The 25,585-nt window shown below is 47.8% G+C and overlaps 1 long non-coding RNA gene across 1 annotated transcript in view; it reads left to right on the forward strand.

Annotated features, from left to right (window-relative positions):
* LOC113623901 (uncharacterized) overlaps positions 1-25,585 on the forward strand; it is an 88,947-nt gene that overhangs the window by 14,668 nt on the left and 48,694 nt on the right. Inside the window, exon 2 of the long non-coding RNA XR_003434118.1 lies at positions 12,554-12,698. This is a non-coding gene — a long non-coding RNA (uncharacterized LOC113623901). The remainder of the gene's footprint in view (positions 1-12,553; positions 12,699-25,585) is intronic.

Raw genomic sequence — 25,585 nt, forward strand, 5'->3', positions numbered from 1 at the left:
CTTAGTGACCACCAATGATGGGGACAGTGAATTAGGTTTGGTCGAATAGCCACCCCTGTTCCCTTGCTGTACCTGGATGCCTTATTATTCCTTGGAGAGTCTTTCTCAGAGGAGAGAAGACCATCTTTTTTCTCAGGGCTTTCTGGAAGTTTCTGAGTATTGCCTAGAAGGGGTCTCTGTGGCTACACTACCTTACCCTAAATTGGCCTGGCTTTAAGCAGCTCTCCAAACTCTCTGCAGGATCCCTCTCTATCCTTTTGTCACTCTTGTGTATGGCATTTGACCACCCTGGGCAAGGGTCTTCCATCAATCAGTCAGTTAACAGGCAGATGCCAAGAGTCTACTATTTATTGCTCAGAATTCCTCTACAGTCCAGAAAAGAAAAAGATAGAATCTCTTCTCTTAAGGCATATAAAAACTTGTTCAGGAAGCAGTATATCTGAGATGTTAAAACACAGGATTCAAGTTAGCCAGCCCTGATCTATATCCCAGGTGTGTACCTTGGGCCTCAATTTTTTCATCTGCAAAATGGGGATGATAAAGTAGCTATCTCATAAGGTTGTTATGAATTGTGTTGCAAAATAAAGCACTTAGCACATAGTAAGTACTCAGTAAATGTTAGCAGTTATTATTATTATTTTTAATCATTATTCAGAAAGTCCTAGATGTGGTATAGACTAGTCTGGGCTGTGTAGGAACCTAATAACACTTTCCTCAATGCCCTCCTTAGTCTTCTCAGGCCTGGGGGAGGAAGTAGTACTTTGTGGGTCACAGAAATGGATGGGGATGAGCCGGTAGGAGAAGGGAACTTCCTTTGGAACTTCCTTTGCCCTTGAACAATTTGCTACCTAGGTGGGGATTCAAAACATAACACAAAATGCAGCTTTAATGTAATGGAGCAGAATCTTAATTAACAAGAACAAAATGATGTGGTAAAAACTCAGTATAAAGAAATGCTTGTTAATAAGTCTAAATTCTGGACTCTGGGTAAAATGTTCTGAGTGTGTTAATACCACCCATAGCTCTGTGGCATCACAGCAGAGAGGCCCTTTTCTTACCCCCAGCCCCAGAGCCCTGCCTCTCTGTCCCCTCTGTTGATTTCTCTTCCCTGACAAAGTGTGATCTGGACCAGCCAGTGAAACATAATTCCGAGTCCTACCCACAGCCTTCAGTGATTTTGGAAGAAAGGCAAGGGTGATTTCCTAGGGGAGCCCCATGTTTGTTTTCATGTTTTAAAGCAGGGACTGGTGGAGTGATGAATGGTGAAAGCTCTCTTTTTAAAAGAAAGAGGTTGACTCTAGGTGACTCTGACTGGGCTTTTGCCGAGGATGGTGTTTACTTTGCAGGCTAATGACAGGGCTGGCTTTCTGGGAGTGTTGCAATGAAAGAGATTCAGAGGCCTCCATGGACCTCCTCTCCAGCAAGGCTGCTCCGGCTGGCATCTCGAGGGCAGTTCCACTGAGCTTGGGATTTGAATGTGAGGCACAGCTTTTGTCTGAAGATTTTTAATCAAACATCTGTGTGGTTTTGCCCTCTGGATAAATGTGTGTGTTTGGCAGCAACAACATCTCATTCTTTTACTTGATTATGCAACTCTGAGAAGTAAAGCAAAACAAAACAAAAAACATCGTGATTCTATATTACTTAAAAATATTGTTACAGGGCTTCCCTGGTGGCGCAGTGGTTGACAGTCCGCCTGCCGATGCAGGGGACACGGGTTTGTGCCCCGGTCCAGGAAGATCCCACATGCCGCGGAGCAGCTGGGCCCGTGAGCCATGGCCGCTGAGCCTGCACGTCCGGAGCCTGTGCTCCGCAACGGGAGAGGCCACAGCAGTGAGAGGCCCGCGTACCGCAAAAAAAAAAAAAAAAAAAAAAAATATATATATATATATATATAGTTACAGAATTTGAAGGCACCATAGAAATCATCTGCAGATGTGAAAAGCTGAAGCTCAGAGAAGGCAAGTGCTTTGTCTAAGGTTGCACAGCAAATGAGTGGCAGAGCTAAGAATGAAATTAGGTTTTCAGCTCTGGTTCTGTTCTCTTTTCATTATTCTACTTCTGTTGACAAACATGGACAGTTTTCTTCTCCCTTTCGTTCAACTCTTCTTTTTTTCCCAAACCCCACAAAGAGCCAAAATGATCAAGGAAATCATAATTCACTCCCAAAGCCAGTTTGTTGTCTGTTGGCCATGTTGTGTGGCTTGCTGGTTCAATTAAGTTGTTCAACATTCCATATGAGAACGTACAAATTACCACTGATTGTAAATAAATCAATTTAGATATTCAGGGTTTATAAATATAAAGAATTTTGCTTTCTGTCTCATCCTCTCTCTTCCCTGGCTTTCTTCCCTCTGCCTGCCTCTGTTAAGATACTTCTTTTTTTTTAAAGACTTCTCTTGGGATACAAATTCTGGTGAAATCCTTCACATTTTCTTTATTTCCTATGGTTTTATATGATCATTGTTATGATGACCAATGTTGTAACAATATATATTTTGCAGATTTTTTAGTATATTAATTTTGCCCTGTAAGTTTCTCAAGTTTTCTAATGAGAAGGGGGAGGAGGGTGCAGATAGGACTAGGGAGAGAGACTTTTGAAAATGTGGGCAGGGTGTTTGTGAATGTCTGGGCAGTGAAATATTTTGTGGCATGGTGGGTGTTTTGAACTCTCTGGAAACTAACAAGCAAGCCCCACACATACACTTGATGGAAGTCCTCCAGACTGTGGACAACACAGAAGCCTTTGAGAAGTCTGAACTGCGTCCAAGTCAAATTACAGCCTAGTGTGCTAGTGCAAATGAGAAGCAGAGAGAATCAGAGGGAATGACCCTGGTCCAGGACCCCTAGGAGACCCAGGGTGCAGTGCTGGCTCTACCACTAGTGGTAGCTTTCTTGTCTGTGGAAAGGGTTCCTAAGAGCTCCTACCTCATGGAGTTGCTTCAATGATAAAAAATAAAATGATGTATGGAAAGTGCTGAGCACAATGCCTGGCACATAATAAGCTCTTGTTATTTGTATGAGATCCCGATAGGCTTCTGAAGAGCTGACAGTCAACCAGACAAGGTCCCTACTCGGGCAGTGAGGAACCAGGGCTATGGCCACAAGATTTGAAGTCAGACACGGCTGGCTTTAGGTCCCAGCTCCAGCATTTTCTAGCTGAGTGATCCTGGGTGAGTAAGCTAACTTCTTTGGGCCTCAATACCTATCTCATAGGGTTATTGCATGGATTAGGGATGCAGCTCATGTGAAGGCCCTGGCTTACTGCATGCAGTAGTGCTCAGTAAATGGTGGTTACCATTCTAGGTTCTTAGAGAAAGGGGCTGCAATAAACTGGAGGAGTGAGGCAGCTAAGACAGCTGGTCAACTGTGGGGGTTGAAAGAACCTAGAAAAGCAAAGTTAAACCCTTTGGGGCCCACGTGAGTTTCCTGTGGTTGCCATAACAAATGACCGTAAACTTGGCAGCTTAAAACAGTAGAAATTTATTCTCTCACAGTTCTGGAGGCCAGAAGTCCAAAATCAGTATCAATGGGCTGAAACCAAGGTGTCAGCAGGGCCACACTCCCTCCAAAAGCTCTAAGGGAGAATCCGTTCCTTCCTTCTTCCAGCTTCTGGTGATTGTTGACAATGCTTGGTTCATGGCTGCATTACTCCAATCTTTGCTTCTGGTTTCACATGGCCTTCTCGTGTGTGTGTGTGTATGTGTGTGTGTGTGTGTGTGTGTGTGTGTGCATGTGCGTGTGTGTGTGTGTGTGTGTGTATGAGAGAGAGAGAGAGAAATCTCCCTCTGTTTCTCTCTTATAGGGACACTTGCAGTGCCATTAGGGTCCACTTAGATAATGCAGGATAATCTCTCCATCTCAAGATCCTTCATTAAATCACATCTGAAAAGACCCTTTTTTCTTATAAGGTAACACTCATAGGTTCTAGAAATTAGGACCTGAGGTCTTTGGGGAGCCATGATTCTGCCTACACAGGGTTTAAGGCATCAGTGGTTGGGGAGGGACAGGATTCCAGTTTGCCTTTCCCTGGAGTGATCTGGCAGGGCCAGGAGGGGAGGAGAGCTGTCACCAGGACAGAGGCAAGACAAAGCAGGGCAGAGCAGGGATGTGGGAGAGACAGGTACAGACCACATGGCAACAGGCAGGGTGACATCAGTGAGGCTGTGGGGCAGAGTGGAGCTCATCACCAGCGTCTGGGCAGGGACATGTTAACAGCCTCCAGGAAAAGGCATGAGTCACTTAAACACCTGGCCAGGGGAAGGAGGAGACCAAGGCGTGGCTGACTGCACCGCCTGGGTTCAGAGCCTTGGTGGGCTGTACTGGGAGCCTCAGACCCAAGAGCCTGTGCCTGACCTCCCTAAACTGGGCCCAGCTGGGCCACAGTGAACAGGACCCAATCCCTGTCCTTGGCGAGATCACATCCTGGTGGGGGAGGCAGGCATATTCAAAGTGCTCTATTAGTAATGCACATATCTCTATGGGTCTGAGAATAGTTATTCTACCTGGAGCCAGAGGGTGGTGGATCTAGAAGCTTTCAAAGAGACATTTGAGGTGAGTCTTCAAGAAGTTTTCTAGGCAGAGGTAGGCAAAGTCTGCTTGACAGATAAGGAGACACGTGGGGCTGGGGACACCAGCTGTGACTCTGCAGGTTTCCGGATTCCACCTGCCTGAGACACATGGATCCTTTTTCAAATCTAAACAGGCAACAGAGCATCACCAGGATTTATCTTCAACTCGGAGCTGCAATATAAAACAGAACTCCAGGGCTTCCCTGGTGGCGCAGTGGTTGGGAGTCCGCCTGCCGATGCGGGGGACACGGGTTCGTGCCCCGGTCCGGGAAGATCCCACATGCCGTGGAGCGGCTGGGCCCGTGGGCCATGGCTGTTGAGCCTGCGCGTCCGGAGCCTGTGCTCCGCAATGGGAGAGGCCACAGTGGTGAGAGGCCCGTGTACCGCAAAAAAAAAAACAGCAACAAAAAAACCAGAACTCCAAAACTGGAGTTAGAACATGTAAGCTCAAGTCATGGCTTTTCCTTGCCCAGCTGAGTGACTCTGGGCAAACCACAAAGGCCTTCTGAGCTCCGGTGCCCTATGTGTGAAGTGAGGGTAGTAACATCTTCCTCAGAGGACAGTTTTTAGGATTGAGTAAAATAATGCGAGGGAAATGGTCTAAAAATCTACATGCTGAAATAAATGTTAGTTTCCCTCCTTCCTGAGAGGTAAGGCAGCTTAGTCTGACAGACCATATATGGGGCAAAGGCTCTTCCTGCTGGGGATGGGACAATAGTATTACCGAATACCTTTATGGGTGTTAAAGGCATCTCACCTTACCAGAAATTAGACTTGTTTGTTTTCTCAATTGTATTTTCTTCCTCATTCTTTCCTCCCTCTATGCTCACAGGTAAACACGCAGAAGGATTCTGTCTGGTCCTTTTGCACGTTTGTGTCTCTCAATATCGCCAGTTTGAGACTCCATTCTCCTAAAAAGAAGGGGGTCTCTCAGTCATGGTGAAACTGTGCAACTCAGATTGGGACTTGAACCCATGCACTGGGACTCAAACCTGGCCAAAACCCAGATTGGGGCTTGAATTCACAGTCTTTTAATTAGAATCACTCACCTGGTCTCAGGACTTAATAAAGCTCAGGTTCTTGATGTCTCATTGCAGAAAGAATTCAGCAAGAGACAAAGCGATATGTAAGAAGTGGATTTATTTAGAGAGAAGCACACTCCAGAGTGTGGGCCATCTCAGAGGTGAGAAGCCCCAAAATCTGGAGTGGTTAGTTTTTATGGGCTGGGTAATTTCATAGGCTAATGAGTGGGAGGATTATTCCAACTATTTTGGAAGGGGTGGAGATTTCCAGGAATTGGGCCACCACCCACTTTTTTTTTTTTTTTTTTTTTTTTTGCGGTACGCGGGCCTCTCACTGTTGAGTCCTCTCCCGTTGCGTAGCACAGGCTCCCGACGCACAGGCTCAGCGGCCATGGCTCATGGACCCAGCCGCTCCGCGGCATGTGGGATCTTCCCAGACCGGGGCACGAACCCGTGTCCCCTGCATCGGCAGACGGACTCTCAACCACTGCGCCACCAGGGAAGCTCCACCACCCACTTTTTTGCTATTTGATGGCCAGCCTGGGAACTGTCATGGCACTGGTGGGTGTGTCACTTAGCTTATGCTTATGTTATTACAGGGAGCTTATAATGAGGCTCAAGGTCCACTGGAGGTCAATCTTCCACCATCTTGGACCTAGTTGGTTCTAACCAGTCTTTGTCATGTCCTGTGGCTATGTCATTCTTTTAAAGATTGTGCCCTGCCCCCTTCCCTCCTGTTTCAATGGTGGCACTAATAAATACACATAGTATGAGATAGTTCCCATCTCATAGAAATGTTCCAAGGATGAAACAAGGTACTTGTAAATTACTTAGCACAGTGCAGGGTTACTATTAATTGGTCTAAAAGGGAAAGATTAGGAATAAAAAGAAGCAAAAGTTATTTAGAAAGCCAGGAGATGAAATGGTGAAATCAGCGTTTTCAAATGCTCCCATGATTTCCAGTGGTTGGGTCACCGGAGCAAATCCACAGCAAATTGTGATCTGATAGGAGGGCTGCTGATAAAAGAGCCTTTCCCCAAAGCTATCTTTTTTCAGAGAGCCTGAAATTCCTGGAGAGCCTTTGTCTCTTGACAAAGACATTAAGTCTCTAGGAGTTCTTTGATAAAACAGAGAGGTAACACATTAAATCATTAACAGTTTTGCTGAAAATATTTAACATCAGCATTGGGACCTGAAGGAATTAAGCACGGGACAGGTAAATTTTGACAGGGGAGGTGGAGTGGGTTGAATGGTGGCTTCCAAAAGACACGCCCACATCCTGGAACCTGTGGGTGTGACTTTATTTGGAAAAAGTGTCCCTACAAACGTAATCAAGTTAAGGATTTAGAGATGAGATCATCACGATTATCCAGGTGGGTCCTCAATCCAAGGACAAGTGTCCTTATAAGAGACACAGAGGAAGACAGTCCTGTGAAGAGGGAGCTATGCCTGCCTCCCCCACTAGGATGTGAACTCACTAAGGACAGGGATTGGGTCCTGTTCATTGTGGCCCAGCTGGGCCCACTTTAGGGAGGTCGGGCACAGGCTCTGAGGTCTGAGGCTCACCAAGGCTCTGAACCCAAGCAATGCAATCAGCTAGACCTTGGACTCTTGGTCTCTTCCTTCCCCTGGCCAGGAGTTCAAGTGACTCACGCCTTTTCCTGGAGGCCGTTAACATGTCCCTGCCCAGTTGCTGGTGCTGAGCTCCACTCTGCCCCACAGCCTCACTCTTGTCACCCTGCCTGTTGCCATGTGGTCTGCAACCAGCCTCTCCCACATCCCTGCTCTGCCCTGCTTTGTCTTGCCTCTGTCCTGGTGACAGCTCTCCTCCCCTCCTGGCCCTGCCACATCGCTCCAGGGAAAGGCAAACTGGAATCCTGTCCCAACCACTGATGCCTTAAACCCTGTGTAGGCGGAATCATGGCTCCCCAAAGACCTCAGGTCCTAATTCCTAGAACCTGCAAGTGTTACCTTATATAAAAAAAAGAGACTCTTTTCAGATGTGATTTAATGAAGGATCTTGAGATGGAGAGATTATCCTGGATTATCTAAGTGGACTGTAATGGCTCTGCAAGTGTACCTGTAAGAGAGAAACAGAGGGAGATTTCTCTCTCTTTCTCTCTCTCTCTTTCTCTCTCTCTCTCTCTCTCTCTCTCTCACACACACACACACACACACACACACACACACACACAGGAGAAGGCCATGTGAAACCAGAGGCAAAGATTGGAGTAATGCAGCCATGAACCAAGGAGTGTCAACAGCCACCAGAAGCTGGAAGGGGCAAGGAGCAGATTTTCCCCTAGAGCCTCTGGAGGGAGTGTGGTCCTGCTGACACTTTGATTTTGGCCCATTGATACTGATTTTGGACTTCTGGTCTCCAGAACTGTGAGATAATAAATTTCTGCTGTTTTAAGCCACAAAATTTGTCATAATTCCTTATGGTAACCACAGGAAATTAAGGCAGAACTTAGGAAGGTGAGGGGAAGGTCTGAGGTGTGTACCACTGAAGGTGTTGGCTACCAGCGCTTTGAGGCAGGGAGAGACACTCACTGAGAAAAGCCCACTTTCAGGTGTTGTGTCCTCCGTTTGGTCGAACCCCCGGTTTCCCTCACCTTGCTCACTCATTGGCTTCTGCTGGTTTTGACAATGGCCAGTATTTATGCTGTTCTTATTGTGGGTTTGCCAAACTCTGCTCCAGGTTCTGAGCACAAGGCAGTGAACGAGGCTGGGGGATCCCTGCCATCACAGCGTTCCAGTCCTGGTCCGGTGGAAATGCACCAGCCCTCAGCCTGTGTCTTAGCATCTGTTCTTGCTGTCACTCACACTTGGATTTAGCCGTGGGATTGCAGCGTTCTGACCTTAACCTGTTCTTCTACTTGTTTTCAGCTTTGGCTATTTCCTGGTCCCCACTCCTCTTCCATCTACTCCTTTCATTTTCCAGGGTTGGCACTTGGCTCCTGCTGTATGCCCGGCCCAGCCTGGCACTTTTGGATCAGCTGATGCCAACTGCTCCATTATCCAGCACCTCATCGTGGACCCATCCACAGTGTGCGATTCTGTTTTCTGGCCTGGTCTCTTAACATCCTGCTTTGCCTCCTGAGTATAACTTCACATTCGTTCTTGGATTTTTACCACTGCTTTTGATCTCCTGGCTCTGATCCCAAATCTAAAAGGTGTTAGCAATTTGCAGTTACCGACCTGCTCCAGCTACCTGGATCTAGCACGGTGAGGGCACCCAGAGTAGGTTAAACAAAGCCATGATGAACTGGACAAGATTTCTGTTATTGTGATCCTGAGATGAATGCCAGCCACACCAGCTGACAGTTTAATTGTCACGGCGCTTCCAAAGGAGGGAACACTTGGCTGGCTTCTTTCTTATACATTGCAGCTTGGGCCAGGTTCATAATTCTGCTTTGTAGACTGTAAATAATCTCTTTGTTCAAAGCAATCTGTTTATTTTGGTGTGTCTAACCCAATGATCAGCATACACGGCTCTCCACAACTTTCTCTTCAGTTCATCTTTTACTCTTTCTTCTCTTTCCTAGGATAGGGTAGAAAAGGTGAGAGAGAATATTTGAAAAGTCTTAAAAAATTTTATCGAAATATAGTTGATTTACAATGTTTTAGTTTCAGGTGTACAGCAAAGTGATTCAGTTATACCTATATACATATATCTATTCTTTTTTAGAGCCTCTTCAATTATAGGTTACTACAAGATATTGAGTATATCTTGTATGCTGTATACCTGTGCTGTATAGTAGGTCCTTTTTGGTTATCTATTTTATATATAGTAGTGTGTATATTTTAATCCCAAACTCCTAATTAAAAGTCTTTAAACAAAAGCAACGTGTGTCTGAAGTTTTTAATACTCAAATGTAGGTCCTTTTAGAACACATGGTGCTGGATGAACCTTGAATGTATCTTTGTGTTTATTTCTCTACAATTTTGTATAGCAAAGGAGTGAGAATGTGGGGGAAGAAGAGAGAAAGGAACTGTCTTCACCGAGTGCCTCTAAGTACCAGGCACTGGGGTGGGTACTTTGCAGATATTATCTCATTTAAGGCTCACAACAATCTCCAGAGTTAGGTACTATTATCTCATTTTATAGATGAGGAAATTGAGATAGAAGGCTGAAAAGACTTGCCCAGGGTCATGAAGTTGGGATTCAGAGCTAGAACTTGAACCTGTACACGGATGTCGGTACCTGATACAAATGGAATAATAACAATGAAATACTTTTTAGAAATCAGCTAGGAATGGAACTAAAATACGTCCAAAACACTGGAGGCATATATTACCTCTTTGCTAGAACAAGGGCTGACATGGTCTTTAGAAACCTTGAATTTCGTTCTTAATGGAGACTTATAAGCGTAAAAGGAACCGCAGTTGTAGCTGGAAGTTGCCGCCTGCAAGTCTGCTTTTTTAGACTCTGTCTTGCATTAATTAACATTCCCAGAGCTCTTTAAGATACAAAGATAAGAGCTGTCATAGGCCTGACATCCTGCTCCCAAAGCAAGGAAACAGTCTAGAGACATCGCATGGGCCTGGCTGCTGCATAGGTGTGTTCCAACAGCTTGCATGGTATAGGGAAGGCCCTATGCTTTGGAGATGCACCCAAACGGAATTCTCTGTAGGGAGATTTCAGTGCTTGGGCAGAAGGTTCTCACTCTCATCAAAATAGAAATGCTCTTTGGAGGTATTAGTGATTATCTGTTACTTTCACCTGAGTGGGAAGGAATTTCCAATTCTGTCCAGAGATCAGTTTTGGTTAGAGGAAGAGAAAACCAAAGGACCTCAGGTGCCAGGGGCTGGGAAGAGGGGGGTGCATACAAAAGCAGTGAAGTCCAAGACCAGCTCTACCCAATCCCATGTTTTGCTTGGGGTTGGTCCTTGGAATGAAACAGTATTTTAATTCTCCAGCTAAAGGCCCAGGTACAGGCACTAACTGCAAACAGGGACTGGAGGCTTGGAAGTAGATGGAAACTTCCAGGGAAAGAAAATATAAGCACAAAGAGTGAGCAAAGGGCAGAAAGGTATTTCAGAAATCGAGGTCAAAAGGATTTCCTAGGGCAGGGGGTAAAGAGAGGGAGCCAGGAAACAACAGTAAGAGAACCACGTGTGGCGGGAAGGAGATATAGAACCATCTCATGCTTTTTGACTGTTGGTGACAAGACACACAAAATGCTGTGTGTTGTCCTTTTCACCGTGATAGCCTTTACTTTCCTCACAACACCCCTGCAAAGTGGCGTTACTCATTTTACATGGGGAAGTTGAGGTTGGAGAGTAGGAGTGCCACATCTGAGTTTGAATCTTGGCTCCGGCACTCATTTGTTTTTTTATTTTATTTTAGTTTAGTTTAACATCTTTATTGGAGTATAATTGCTTTACAATGGTGTGTTAGTTTCTGCTTTACAACAAAATGAATCAGTTATATATATACATATGTTCCCACATCTCTTCCCTCTTGCATCTCCCTCCCTTCCACCCTCCCTATCCCACCCCTCCAGGCGGTCACAAAGCACCGAGCTGATCTCCCTGTGCTATGAGGCTACTTCCCACTAGCTATCTACCTTACTTTGGTAGTCCATGCCTCTCTTTCGCTTTGTCACAGCTTACCCTTCCCCCTCCCCATATCCTCAAGTCCATTCTCTAGTAGGTCTGAGCACTCATTGGTTGTGTGACCTCGGAAAGTGTTTGACCTTCTCAGCCTTCTTTCCCCCTAGTTACAGAACAGGGGTGAGAGTTCCCCCCCCTTCCATGTTTTAGAAGCTATTCATTTCACACTTAAATGCAGATGATGACGATAATGATGGACATTATAATAGTTTACATTTATTGAGTAATCACTTTGTGCCACACACTGTTCTAGGCACCCCCCATATATTAACATATGTAATCCTTACAACTCTGTTAGGTAGAGATGATTTGATTCCCATTTTACAGATGAGGAAACTGATGCACTGTGAAGTTAAGTAAGTTGCCCAAGGCCCCCTAGGTAGTAAGTGGGAAAGAGAGGCACAGATAAACCCCTGGGGCCTGGGTAGTGTAGATTTGCAAGGATTGGGGGAAGAGCTGGCCTCGTGCCACCAGTGGGCCCTGCACAGTCTTTGCTCAACAGGTGGGAGCTCAACAGGTAGTGCTGACAATGATCAGTTTCTTCGTCTAGGTCCTCCCTGTCCTGGTCGTCTCCTCCAGAAGCTTCTCTCTCTGTCTCCAGCCTTGATTTCCTTCTTGCTGGTTTTCAGCTGCAGGCCTTGTGATCCAGTTCACCTCTTCTGGCCAGGCTTTCTCTCCTCAGTCAGGTCTTGATTCCGTCATCTGTCACCAATCCCCACCGCCACATGTCAACAGACTCCCAGTTTCCTGTCTTTTGCTCCTCTGGTTTCTCTATTTCCAGGCACCCCATCACTGTGTTCACTTCTCGGGGTCTGATCCTGGGAGGCAGATTACACTGGCTTCAGCTCCCTAAACAGTTACCTCCAGGAGCACTTGGTCCAGGGGGATGTGGTCCAGGGGGATGAGAACATCCAGGGGGATGTTCTCTGATCTGCATGTCAGAGAAGGAGGGAGGTGGGACATGATTGACCTTGAAGAGTATTATACTTTGTCTCCGAGCAACTATTATAAAGGCAAAGCTGGTGTGTGCTGGGCGTGGATAGGGCAAAGAGTCCCAGGAATGTGCACCTGGAGCTCCTGGCCACAAACAGCGTGACCAGACCTGATGATGAGCCCCCTATAAGACCCCAGGCCTTGTTGCTTCAAGTTTGAGATCCAGGGGCAAATCCCTCAATTTAAGATGCTGGAAAGTAAATTGAGCCTCCACTGATGGCCTTCTTGCTGCGGTGCAACTCTCTCCACCCCCACTCTCTGAATTTTGTTTAAGAAGCTACAGGTGATAGTAGTTAAGTCACTGGATGATGAAATTGATTTTAAAAAAAAGCCTCTTTGGTTACACAGGGCAAACCTGGAAGAGTAGAGATGCAGAAAAACCTACACCTCCATCGCCTAAAAGCAGATTAAAAGACTGATGGGAGCTTGTGACCCTACGTAGTGGAACCACCCTGTGCTCACTGGCCTGGGAGCACTGTGCACAGCAGCCGTGGTGAGTAGCTGATGAGATGCACACCCAGCTCGTATCTCAGACACAGCCAAGGCCCTGAAGCCTCCTCTCGCTGCTGTGCTGCTGCCATTTGCACCCTGTGGGTCCTTCCTGGAGAACCCACCCTCCCCTCCTCCGGGCCTGGAGGAGGGAGCAACCTGACTGATTACACCCACCTCCCCCAAAGCTCCTTTTAGAGCGGGCTGTTCCATTTCCCCTGTAGCTTAGCAACCCGAGCCCCTGACAAGATTTACTGAAGAAAAGCTTGACTTTCTCCCAGCAGGTTTTCTTTTTCCTTTCCTTCTCTTTTCTTGTCCTTCTTTTCAAATAATCAGACCTTGACTATGACCAGGTCCTTGTGGATTTCTCCCAGAGATGCTGTTTTCACCTTGCCTGGCTTGCCTGGACTCCTGCACAGAAACCCGTTTCCTCCCTGGTCTTCCAGCATCAGGTCTCACCCCAGTCCGCCTCCATGCTGTAGCCAGATTGATCTTTCTAAAGTTCAGTTCTGATAAGCTTCCTCTCTTGTTTAAAACCCTGTGGTAGCTCCCAGGAGAAATATTCCCACATGGCCCTCCAGCAGTGAGCCCTGCCTGTCTATTAGATGTTACCCATTGTCTGTCACACCTTCACACCCTCTGCCCCCCTGGATTATAACTCTTTCTTGCCTCCAGATCTTTGAATATGCTGTTAAAGCCCTCCTTCTTCTTACTTAGCTGTGAAATGTTCTTCAAGATTCAACTTAAACATTGGCGCCTCTGTGAGCCTTCCCTGACCACTCCCCAGGCAGCAGTGACAACCCCTGCCTTTACTTCTGAGGGTTATATATGGAATTGTCACTAGACTGTGAGCTCCTGGAGGGCAGGGAGTATTTCTCATCCTCCAAAATGTGGCCAGTGCCCAGCACAGTGCCTGATGCATAGAGGGTGATCCACACATAATCAGATGTGTGAATGAGGGATACTGGAAGGAAGGAAGAAAAGAAGGAAGGGAGGAGGAAGGAAGGGAGGAAGGAAGGGAGGAAGATGTCATGGAAACAAGCGAGTTTGAACATCCAGTAGGCAAGATGCAAGGGTATAGGGAAATGGAGCCCAGAGTGACGCCTAGCCACCAGGACGAAAGCGGCTTCTCTTTGATTCCTGGGACTAAAACTTGTGGATCAAAGGCAAAGCAAGGTGGGCTTCTGGAGGCCTGGCACAGGTACACGGTAAGAGAAAATGCAAAGCCACACCAGTTGAGCCCATTTGCTTCCGGATCTTTTGCTCTGCTCTGAATCACAGGGAGGCTGACCACTAGAGGCTCCGTGTCAGTGGCTTCTGGCTGGGTCTGACCAGTCAGAGGTGTTGGTGGGAAGCTAGGGCATTTTGGGCACTGACTCTTTTTGGGTCTCTGGTACCGGCCAGATAGGTCTGCTACTATTCCAGCGTTTGGCAGGTGACCCTCGCCCCTGGGCTCAGGTAACGCTGCCTGTCTCTCTCTCCTCGTCCCTCTAGTCCTTGGGAGTGATGGTTGCTTCCAGCCTCTCAGGGTTGCCTCATCATCCCCTGATACATTTACCAGCTCCTCTGTCACGCGTGTAACTAATTCCGTGCATTAAATCCCCTTCGTTGTGAGTATTCAGTGCTTTCTGTTTTTTGGTTGGACCCTAACTAATATACCAGCTGAGTCTAGGGACCCCACTAAACTGATAGTGAGGTCACTGATGCGTACCTTGGAGGGGGTGGTATATTTCTGTCTTTTTTCTGGTTTATGATGGGGTAAGGGTATGCGGTGTGTATGTTTAAACCGGATGGGTGGGGGGGTTGGATGCATTTGTTTGGTTTCCAGACCACACTGCTGCTCACTTTGAGCTCTGAGGGCCCCCTGTGCACGGTCTCCACCCAGTGGTTCCACCCAGCCCCCTGCCCCTGGGGAGGAGTTGGGGGTTGGGCCTCTGCCCCTGAGTTCCAGTTGGAAAAGTAGCCTAAAGGAGGATGTCGGGGAAGCAAGGAGCTGGTGAAAGGAAAGAGAGACTGCGAGGCATGAAGAAGGAAGGAAAGGAAAGGGAAAAGATGGGGAAGAGAGAGAATGGAACAGGTGTATCCATGTTTATCACAGTGTCTGCACATAGTAGGGCTCAACTGATATTTGTTGAATGAATGAAAGATGAGAGGAAGTAGAAGGAACAGGTGGGGTGCACGGGTAGTACTAGCAAAGAACAAGGGGAGCTCAGTCCCCATTCCCACTGTGTCGTCACCCTACTTCAGAGCCTCTGAACAGTTCACCTACGACAGCAGCTTCCTAACGGGTTTCCTCCACTCACCCTGACCACTGCTTCAGGGACTTTTCCAAAATCACAATCTCAGTTGCTTGAGCCAATGCTTTAGTGGCTCCTAGAAGTGTAGAGATTAAATTCTGTTGTGTACTTCCAAGCACCATCTTCTACTACCTGCTTTCAGCCTGGACTCTTCACGTTGTTCCCCACTCCTGGAACGTCTGGGAGGACCATTTATTTATAAATGACCTGCTTCCTCTCTCTCTCTCTCTCTCTCTCTCTGTCCTTTTAAGGCCTGGGATTCTAAGGGATTTGAGGCAGGCCTAGGGAACAGAAAGTTAGATAATGAAACTCAGATCTGGCCCTCAGCCCCACCTCCTGCTCTCCCATAAATTCCCTTTGTCTCTTGAAGAGCCTGGGATGACGGTCCCACTCCAGCAGCCAGGAGGTCACTGCGATGGTTCTCACACCCTGGGCTCCTGAGAGAGCATGTGGAGGATGGGATGCGGCAGGCTCTTGGTGCACAGAGGGGCCCAGCCCCCCAAGGCAGGCTTTGTTCACGCTCACAGAAGTCTCATGGTGCCTGCTGCTGAGCTGTGTGCCCAAGCAGTTGTGGGGACTGGCACTGGGCAAGTGAGGAGGAGACAGAGGAGCATGTCAGGTGGTGCTTCCCCACAGCCCGGTGGGGCAGCCTGTGACTGCATGGGAAGCCGAGCTGGGCCGTAAAGAATCTTCTGCTGACTTTGCCAGGAAAACTAGAGGACACCTGGTTCGACCACACCACTCAAATGCATTCCAGTTAACATTTGCAAACACACGTGGCGTGGCACGGCACGGCGGGTTTGATTTGCACAGACCTGGGTGTGACTCTGCTACTTACCAGCTCTGCAGGCAAAGTCCTTAATCTCTCATTTTCCTCATCTGTAACATGAAATAATAAATACCTTTGTTACAGAGTTCCAGGTATTTGGCACCTGATAAGGCTTCAGTAAAAGGACACTCTTATTATTACTGCTATTTATTAATTTATAAATTATTTGAGACCTCTGGGGGCTGAACTCTGTGCTTGGCCTTGAGGCTACACGGGAAGCCACAGAGAAGAATAAAAAGCTTGTCAGTACTTTAGGGAACTGACAGTCTAGAACAGGGTGACCAAAGTATGGCCCTTGGGCCAGTTCTGGTCTAGTGCCTGTTTTTGTGAACAAAGCTTAATTAGAACACAGCCAAGTCCATTCAGTTACACAGTGTCTATGACTGCTTTCATGCTACAGTAGAGGAATCAGGTTGTTGCAACCATACAACCTACAAAGTCCAAAATATTTATCATCTCGATCTTTATAAAAAGAGTTTGCTGACCCTTGGTCTAGAGAGGAAGATGGATATATAATCAGGATGAAGCCAGTTGCAGGAGAGTGTAAATTACCTAAACTGATGGCCCAGAAAAAGAGAGAATCAATTCTGACTTGAGTGGGCATTAGGGTTTTAATCCAGGCCTTGAAGGCGGAGAAGGAAATTGATCGCCAGCACCTGGGAGTGGGGAGGGGTGAGAATAGGCAGGTCAAGATGACCACAGGGGTTTTAAAGGGAGATCGTGCACATGAGGATGGAAGAGACTAGAAATTAAATGGCTAGTTCACTTTGGAGTCAGAACTTAAACCTAGTTCAGTGCCTTGTAGGATTTATTGTACATTACTTTATAGTTAGATAGCATTTCGTAAAATGCATCAACACGCATCAATACATACTGTCTGATTTAATCCTCACAGTCACATTAGGAAGTAGGTATGTCTAATCTGATTTTACAGATAAGGGACACTAAAAAGAATAAGGATCACTCAGCCAGGAAGTAGCAGTGCGGTGCCTTGAATGCAAGGAAGGGGCCTATGACAAGGGTACAACGCCAGCACAGGTGGGAACTCTGTCATAGGAATATGTCCCGGTTACCTGATGCATGACGTAAATGATGCCCTAAAAACACAGGCAAGGGAACCTTGGGCCTGCACAGCTGGGGGTTATTCAAAATTCAGGATATCTTTTTCTTTTCTTTTCTTTTTTTTTTTTTTTTGTGGTACGCGGGCCTCTCACTGTTGTGACCTCTCCCGTTGCGGAGCACAGGCTCCGGACACGCAGGCTCAGTGGCCCTGGCTCACGGGCCCAGCCGCTCTGTGGCATGTGGGATCTTTCTGGACCGGGGCACGAACCCGTGTCCCCTGCATTGGCAGGCGGACCCTCAACCACTGCACCACCAGGGAAGCCCCAGGATATCTTTAAGATCTGTGGTGTTTGTGCACAGAGTCAGATGCTGAGAGAAGAGCCCAGGGAAGTATAAGATGAGCCTGTGCTGACCTCCAAGAGCTGTGGGTTCAGTTGAGGACAACCCTCAGAGTCCCCTAATGGTTTGAGGCTGTTCACGTCAAGTGACCAGTGTGTGGTGCTGACAACAAGGGCACGCGAGTCAGAGGCTGTATCAGGAAGGCTCCATAAAGAGTGTGGGGCTGGAGCTGAGGCCTGGCTGATTCTATGCCATGGATGAATTCAGGCAGCCATCTCCTCATATCACAAAATCCTCATAAAACCATAGAACCTCAGAGCCGGAAGGGACCCCTGTCCTTCCTATCAATTTACAGATGGGAAAACTTGAGTCCCCAAGAAAGGACCAAGGTGCCTAATAAGTATTGATATGGAGTTCAAACCCAGAGCACTGTTTTGTCCCTTTCCTCTGAATTAACCCTGCAGACTTCAGGTTTTCCATTTCCGATCCACCTTAAAGAGTGCTCATAGATGAATATTCCCCAAGCCCCGGTGGTTTCATGACACTCTTCTCCCTCTCCTCTCCCTGTCCCCCACCCCCCACTCTTAATATCTCCTTGCTTCCTTCAGGATAAAGGCCAAGCCTTAGCCTGAGAGGCTGCTGCGGATAGTGGATAGGAGTGTGAGACCTGGCATCAAACTTTCTGGGTTTGAGCCCTGCTCTACCACTTGATCACTGTGTGGCCCTGGACAAGTAATATAACCATCCTGTGCCTTAGTTTCCTCATCTATAAAGTGGCTGTAATCACAGTAATTACCTCAGAAGTTTGTAAGGAATAAGCAAGATAATTCACAAATGAAACATAGATTAGTGTCTGGTATCTAGTAGGTGCTCAATAAAAGTTAGCTAAATTATTGCCATTAGCCTGGTATTTTTCTGACCCTGCAATTGGCCTCCAGCCCATTTTTCCAGCCTGGCCTCCCCAAACAGGGCTACTTACTGCCTCTTATAAGCCAAGAACCATCTTGCCTCTTGAACCCTCCTCTCTGTTCCCCTTCTCTTCCCTGCATTAACCTCACACTCTTTCTACTTATCTAAGTCTGCCTGTTTTACTGGATGCCTTTGAAGCTCCAGCCTCTGGTCACCTCTTCTTTCTTAGAAGTCTTGCAGCACTCAGTCTGGACCTCTCCCTTGGTGTCCTGCTGCCGTTATCCATCTTGTACGTCCATATCCAACTGTTCCCAAGGGGCAAGTTCAGGGTCCACCTAGCACTTCACATCAGATTTTGCACTTGGCAGGCAGGCACTCATTCAGTTCTTCATTTATTGAGCGCCTATGATATAAAGAGGGGTACAGGGGTACCCCTTGCTCAACACTAGGGGTACAGGCTTGATGAGCCCCAACTCCAGGCTCATAGTGTGGTAGGAGACAGACTCATGGCCAAGTGCTCGGCACTGGAATGGAAGTGGGACCACAGTTCAGGGGAGCCTGTGGAGGGAGTGAGTAATCGGTATGTTTGAGGATGATGACAAACAAGGGTAAAGGAACTAAAGAGAGAGGTTCCAGAGTCATTATACCAGAAGAGTGGGTGGATCTGGGCACTGAAGGACAAGGAGTTAAAGCCGATTCTGGGCGTTCTAGCCTGGACAACTGATGGCATCTGTCTGAAAGGTACACGAGCCGGGTACCTGGGGGCTGCCATGAGCAGAGAACGTGTGGACACAGGACCTGGCTGGAGGGGGGGGGGCGGGGTCTGTTACTCCATCTTGGTAAAGGAGGGAACCCAAGTCTGAGGCTGGGAAACAGCAAGAAGTTTCACAGCCAGGGAAGGTCCATCTGTGCCTGGTGCCGGAGGGGCAGCCTGAAAAAGAGGGATGGGCGGCAGCAGCAAGGCCGGGGGAAACAGGCACGGGTGGGGGAAAGGGCAGTTCAGGAATGAATTCTGAGAGTGCCCATTTCTGAGAATGAGTCTGAACATTTCGGGGCCAGAGTGGGGTTTTGAAGGCCCCACTTGCACTGGATGGTGGTGTTGGCAGAAACAGGGAAGTCCAGGAGGAGGACAAAGTTTGCACTTGGGGATTTAAATTTGCAAATCCTAACTGCATGTGTTGTACAAGCACCAGTGCCCAGAGGGCTGTTGGGAGATAGGAACCTGAGGACTGGAGTTTTCAGGTCAACAACTTTGAAGAGGTAGCAGGAGCTATAGCAGTGGGCCCATCCTCTGAGGGAGGGACCATCAAGGAGGGAAGAGGGCTGGGGACCAATGGGACTGAGGGGCTGGAGAAACAGAAGTCAGAATAATCAGAGAGGTAGGACGAGAACCGGAGGCAGTGCCTCGCAAGAAAAGCCAGGCAAGGCGAAGCTTCCTCAGTTCAGGAGTGGGCCTCTTTCCTCTGGAAAGTTCTGAGTAAAAAGTCAGGGTCGAAGGAATGTGCACGGAGGCTCTCTAGTCAATTCTCTTTTGGTACATATACACAATGGAATATTAGCCATAAAAAGAACGAAATATTGCCATTTGCAGCAACATGGATGGACCTAGAGATTATCATACTAAGTGAAGTTAAGTCAGGCAGAGAAAAACAAATACCATATGATATCGCTTAAATGTGGAATCTAAAAAAAAAAAAGATACAGATGAACTTATGTACAAAACAGAAATAGAGTCACAGATGTAGAAAACAAACTTATGGTTACTGGGGGTGGGCAGGGATAAATTGGGAGATTGAGACTGACATACCCACACTAGTGTATATAAAATAGATAACTAATAAGGACCTACTGTATAGCACAGGGAAATTACTCAATACTCTGCAATGACCTATATGGGAAAAAGAATCTAAAAAAGAGTGGATATATGTGTATGTATAACTGATTCACTTTGCTGTACACCTGAAACTAACACAACATTGTAAATCAACTATATTCCAATACAAATTTTAAAAAAAATGTTGGAGCAAGTGTTTCAAGGAAAGGAGAGATGGGAGAGTTCCATTAGGACTTCATAGCAATTTAATTCTATGTGAATGAATGCCGAAGCTGGACAACAAAGATCTCCCCAGCAGGCTTCTAGTGGCCCCGACCATCCCCTCATGAGAGGGAGCAGGCGTGACTCGTGCAGGGGAGCGGGGACAGTGGGTAACGCGGAGGGGATAGAAGCACAGAGAGCTCCTTTACTGTGTGGGACTCTGGTGAAGGGGGACAGGGGACAGGACGGGGACTGATTTCAGGGAGCTGCCAAGTTAATGGAGTGAGAGAGGCCCGTCCTGGGTGAAGTGTGACAAGTGACACCTGTCAGGTACGAAATGCAAGGTCGTTTCAGGAGTGTGTGTGTTGCGGGGGCTGGCAGGAACAGGGCTTTGGGGGAACAGGGAAGCCTCGGTGAGGGAAAGGGCATTTGAGGCCGCCCTGAGAGAGAGGGGACAGGATTTCAACAGATGAAGCCAGGGGAGAGTGTTCTAGGTGGGCGACCAGCATGAGTACCGGCGTGACGCTGGAAGGGTACCTGCTGTCCGATGACGGGAGTTAGGGAACAGGATGCTGGGCTGAGGAGCTTGGCAGCAGAAAGCAGCCCCTGGAGGTTTAGGGCAGGGAACAGACGACCGAGATACGATTCAGACTGGCTTTCAGAGAGTTTGGAATGGAAGTCCCACCTGCCATGGGTTGATACAGGGAGTACTTGGTGCCAAGGGGACCATCTAGAAGGCTGTTCTACAGCCTAGTGGAACTTCCGGCGGGAGCCTGAGCTTCTTCATTTTCCACATGGGGACCTGGAACCACCTTGCTGCCCTCCTTGCTCTGCTGACCCTCTGGCCGTTTGAGACAGGGCTCCTGATAAGGCGACCGGGTTACATAGGCCAGCTCGGTGGGTGTGTCACAGATAAGCGGGGATCCTCTCTCACAGCCTGACCTTATCCAGTCACTTTGGGTGGGGCTGGGGGAGGATCAAATAGCTGCTCTGGCCCTTCCCTTTCCCGTCAGACCTCTGCATCGAAACTTAGGGTTTTGAGCCGTTGATGGTCTTGGGGGTCACCCTCCTTTCAGATTACTTGTTCCTGTTTTTCACCACAATTTATTTACTCTCTTGTATCAGGGACTATCCTGAAAACAAAGAGTTACTTCTTTTCTACCTTTGTATATCTCACACCATGCTTTGCAGGTAGTAGGCATGCAACATTCTTGCCAACCTTCAAACCCAACTAAACAAACACTTCCCACTCCCCCAAGCATTTTTCAGTCGAGTCCCTGAGGTGCTCAGACAGATCCCTGCCCTGGTTAACTGGCACTCTATCAAGAGGAGACAGGATAATAACCAAATAAAAACATTCCCTTGGCATCGGCATTTTCCGTGGAGAGAGGAGGAATTGTTCTCCCATGCTGAGTTTTGCAAAGGCATGTAAAGAGTTAATTAAATCCCTGCCCACGGGACTTGGCCAAATAAAGGCAGTGCACCCAGGAGGAATGAGGGAGTCGTGCTGGGAAGCAGGTTTCTCTCTAGGCTTGGGGGCCTGGAGGGCTTGTACCAAAGCTAATGTCTGGGGCTGTGTTTCCAACGCTGGGAGACACAGGTCCCTGGGGCCACGGAACGTGAGGTAGATTTCCTGGCTCCCCGGCTTCCTTTGCCTGCAGTGGAGATGCCCACGGGAGTCCAAACAGTGATGTGGCTCCTGGCTGGGGAAGACTCACAATGATAATCGGCACAGCAGCTGCCTTTGCTGGGTGATCACCGTGAGCAAGCCCTCTGCCAAGAGCCGTCATCTGTGACCTTGTGTCCACCCCCACCCTGGGAGCCCGTGGCTCTTAAGGACGCGCGGCCGTGGCATCCACCTGGAATGCTGGACTTCATGGCCTCTCCTCGGCCCTGGACCTGCTGCACATCTTCTGTGTCAGTTTTGTTCTCAGCTGAATCCCCAGTACCAGGTGCTGGTACCAGGTACCCGTACCAGGCACATAACAGGTGCTCAAGAATGAATGGAGTTAATTGTCTCACCTTTACTCTAATTCAAGCAGGAAGGAAACAGCTCGCAGTCTTCTCCCCTCAGTTTCTCTGGCGTTGTGAAGGGTGGGGTAATTATCCCTGGGCTGGCTGGGTAGAAATACTTGCCTTTTCTCTCCTCTTGGTTGATCAGTGTTTACTTGTTGTACGATCTCCCTCGAATACAGGTATTCTGTGAAGCCTTACTAACTCCGCTCTCAAATCCCCCTCAATATGTATGTAGATAGTTATCTGTTATTGTCCTAATCAAAGTTTCTTGTTTTCTTTCTCCCCAAGTATTTCGCTTCCCTGCCATAACCGACCCTCCGCCACAAGCAGCCAGGCCTTTCTAAACCTGTCACCTCAGGGGAGGGATGTGACAGGGCAGAGGAAGAAACAAAGGCATTTTCCCATCTTTGGGGCCCCATAAATTTATCTTTAGGAGACCAGAGGGGACTATGGGCGTAGACAGAAAGTTTGGGAGAAACACAAGAGAACTGAAACTGGGGGGCAAGAGAGGGGCTGAGAGGCTGTCAGCTTCCTGCAGTGGAGCCCTGGGGAGGTAGCCAGACCACAGAGGCATTGGCCGCATGGTAAACCGTGGCCTGTCAGGCCTTGGCCAGCCTCACAGAACTTCCTAGGGCCAGTGTGGCACACAGTAGGGGAGTGAGTCCCCTGCCCTGAGCATGGCACCCCGCTGGAGGACAGGAACAGGGGACAGTGAGGGCCACCCACGTGGGACATGATTACTGAGGCCCAGATGGGTCAGTGAAGCCCGGACCACCTCTGGATGAGATGCCCCTTTGGCATTTTGCAAATCCCACCCTCACCCCACCCCCGCCACTGGAACTTGAACACATTTCAGAGAAAAGGGAAGAAGAATCACAAAATCACAGAACTTAGCTTCCTGCTTCCCCAGTGGTTGGGGAATGTGGTGTAGAAATTAAGTTGTTACAGAGGAAGGTACAATGGTTAAGTACCAGACTCTGGAGCCAGACTGCTTAGGTTCAGATCCCGGCTAGCTGTGTGAGCTGAGGCAAGCCATTCCACTTTACTTCTCTCTGTTTTGCCCCAGTTTTTGTTTTATTTTGTTTTGTTTATTTATTTATCTGTTTGGCTGTGTCGAGTCTTAGCTGTGTCAGGCTGGCTCCTTAGTTGTGGCATGCAAACGCTTAGTTGCGGCATGCATGTGGGATCTAGTTCCCCGACCAGGGATCGAACGTGGGCCTCCTGCACTGGGAGCGTGGAGTCTTATCCACTGCGCCACCAGGGAAGTCCCTGTTTGTTTGTTTTTGTTTGTTTGTTTGTAATCTATAAAATGGCTCGCTCTACAATGGCAGTTCGTATCATTTATAAGACAGACCTGGGTTCCAGTCGTGGCTCAGCAGTAACTAGCTCTGTGACTCTGGGACAGTCATTGAACACTTTGCGACCAAGTTTTCTCAAAATAGTCCCTACTGACCTCACCGGGTTGTCATGAAGATCCCAGGAGACATATGGTCTTCCTTTGGTGGTGCCCTAATATGAAGTTGATTTCTGAATTCTCATGCATTTTATAAATACCATTGATTATTAGGATGACCCTTGTGACTTATAAGTAGATTACAAATAACTTGAGGGCAAATACTGATTTAAGCTATGCTAAGAAATGGATGTGCCACACCTTTGTCCCATCCTGCCCCGACGTAGTGCAGGGCCCAGTCACAGGGACATTCGATAAATATCTATTATTATTGGGGATTCTGAAGGAATAGATGCAACTTTATTTACAAAGAATCTGAAAACAAGGTTTGGTTCAGAGGGTCAGGAGATGTGAGCTGGTCGGGATTTGCTTGGCAGTGGCCCATAGAACTTAGAATTGTTTGTTTATTTTTTTAATTGAAGTATAGTTGCTGCACAATATTACATTAAGTTACAGGTGTGCAATATAGTAAGTCACAATTTTGTTTTTAAAGGAACGTACTTTTCCTTTTTAAAAAAAATTTATTTTTTTTTTAAATTTATTTTTGGCTGCTTTGGGTCTTCATTGCTGTGCACGGGCTTTCTCTAGTAGCGGTGAAGGGGGGCTACTCTTTCTTGCGGTGTGCGGGCTTCTCGTTGCGGTGGCTTCTGTTGTTGCGGAGCACTGGCTCTAAGCGTGGGCTTCAGTAGTTGTGGCACACGGGCTCAGTAGTTGTGGTACACGGGCTTAGTTGCTCCGCGGCATGTGGGATCTTATGGGACCAGGGCTCGAGCTCGTGTCCCCTGCATTGGCAGGCGGATTCTTAACCACTGCGTCACCAGGGAAGTCCGGTGATTCACAATTTTTAAAGGTTATAGTTATCATAAGATATTGGCTGTATTCCCCATGTTGTACAATATATCCTTGTAGTTTATTTTATTTATTTATTTTTGGCCGCACCGCACAGCATGTGGGATCTCAGTTCCCCAACCAGGGATTGAACCCGTGCCCCCTGCAGTGGAAACACAGAGTCTTAACCACTGGACCGCCAGGGAACTCCCTGCAGTTTATTTTATACCTAATAGTTGGTACCTCTTACTCTTCCACCCCTGTGATGTGCCTCCCCACTTCCTTCTCCCCACTGGTGAGCACTAGGTTGTAGAACTACAGTTTTGACTCTGCTTCATTCTGTGATTAGCCTTTGAGAAAGGCAGCACAGGTAAATGTGCCTGAGCTCAGGCAGTGGTCCCAGGAATAGATCTATCTGGGTGGTGGGGCTTTTCCATCTTTCTCAGTTCTCATTTCCTGTGTACTGTCAGCAGAAGCACGCTGATTTCAGACGTAGGTCTGCATGTCAACTCCACCCTGGACAGATGTTGTGATTTTGCTTGAGTTACCTAATGAATTGCCTTGTGTCTCAGTGCCCTCATCCACAAACTCTAGCCAGTACCACCCATGTTATTGGGCTCCTGTTGGGATTAAATCGGATCATGCATGCACAGCCCTCTGTCCAACGCTTGGCACAGAAGATGTGCTTCCAACATTTGTTTCCATCTCCATCCTTTCCCTTCTTGAGGAACTGGCTTAGAAGGAAAAACCTAAAAGCAGGCAGTGGGAGCTTTCATCCTGCCATGAAAAGGATGGCACGCCCTGTGATGTTTGCCCCTGACCAGAGCAAGATTTACTAGATGTGCAGCCACTCAAGGGATGTGGAAGCCCTCACCCTCCTCTGGGGTCAGAGAAGGTCAGGCTCATGTTTGAGAAGTGGTGTATTGTGTTCGGAAGACATTATACACTCCATCAATATTTTATTTGATGAGGCCCGGGGGTGCGGTGTGGTTGGCTGATCAACTCTGCAGTGTGACTACAGGCTGTCCTGTACCTGACTGTGACAGGTCAAAGACCGATGTCCTCAGGGAAGAAGGGGCACATTGTCCTTTAGGGAGGACAGCAGGGCTGATCTAGCTCCAAA

The sequence above is a fragment of the Aethalodelphis obliquidens genome, unplaced genomic scaffold (genome assembly GCF_003676395.1).
Source record: "Aethalodelphis obliquidens isolate GAN/ISIS:26980383/991018 unplaced genomic scaffold, ASM367639v1 scaffold12, whole genome shotgun sequence".
Lineage (NCBI taxonomy): Eukaryota > Metazoa > Chordata > Mammalia > Artiodactyla > Delphinidae > Aethalodelphis > Aethalodelphis obliquidens.